Source organism: Solanum tuberosum, unplaced genomic scaffold (assembly GCF_000226075.1).
Source record: "Solanum tuberosum cultivar DM 1-3 516 R44 unplaced genomic scaffold, SolTub_3.0 scf00123, whole genome shotgun sequence".
Classification (NCBI taxonomy): Eukaryota; Viridiplantae; Streptophyta; class Magnoliopsida; order Solanales; family Solanaceae; genus Solanum; species Solanum tuberosum.
Window position 1 is genome coordinate 1,215,139 of NW_006239048.1, and position 1,203 is coordinate 1,216,341.

Genomic DNA, 1,203 nt, shown 5'->3' on the forward strand with positions numbered 1-1,203 from the left:
TTTTTACAAGGTGATCACCAGTTGTCTTCTTCTTCGATTATAAGGGACTCTTTAGAGGTTTCACAAGATGGTAATGAGCCTACACAAAAAATCACGAAGCCTGCAAAAGAGATCAACAATCACTAAGATAATACTCAAAGGAATAAAGGAAGGAGCAATGATGATAAAGATGTAGAGGAGAAATTACAGAACATCGATAATGGGGAAAAGCGTTTGGATAAGGATAAGGCAGTTGTAGCAACTGTCTCAACAAAATCTGATAAATGTAGTGATCAAGAGAAAAATCTAGAGCAGCATGAAGAAGATGAGCAGGGAATGCACAATTTAGTAGCTATTGGTGCTACAGATCAGAAAGTTAATAGCCCGAAAAAGCATGGAGAACTATCTACTACTAATGAAGAGCAGAATAATCACATGGACAATGTAAAGATTTCAAGAGATACAATAGACACGAGTTACAATAGTCCAGAAACGCATGGTAAGGATCATAATAATACTGAACAGCTAGTCGATGCCAAGTCTAAAAGGGTCAACAACGCATGTCAATGTAGCAACAACAGTAGTATTAGTACTTCAAAGAAAATCCATGAAAGTGAAAGGGAGAATAATATGGCAATAGTGATTGTACCCGCAGCATTGCAATCTGATGATTGCCAAGTAGTGAGGGTCCCTACTGAATCACCAAATACTACTTTGCACAACATTCTCATTCACAAGTGGGTAGACGCAGAGCCAGAGGATCTAGCAGAGATTAAATGGGTTGATTGTACTACTGTTTCAGAATCGAATATAGAGCAAATATATATTGATGCAGATCTTTCTCCGATGGTAATGAAGGCAGTTAAGTCAGCTAAAAATGACAAGAAACAAGGTGATGGAGAATCAGCTCAACCTCTTAGAGTTCAACCAAGGAGACAGGTTATATCCCAATATTCAAAATATAAATGAAGGCTCTCATATGAAATATTAGGTCAATAAGGTCACAACATGCATTTCAAAGAGTGCAAATACTACATAACTTTCACAAGTTTGCGTTTGTTGCGTTGATGGAGCCTTTTCAGCAAGTTAGATACATCGACAGATATAGAAGGAGGCTTAATTTGCCTATGGTAACCCACAACATCAATGGTAAAATATGGGTGTTTGATGTTTGTGTAATCAAGACACAACTTCCGATGCAAGTGGCTACGATCGTACAATAGC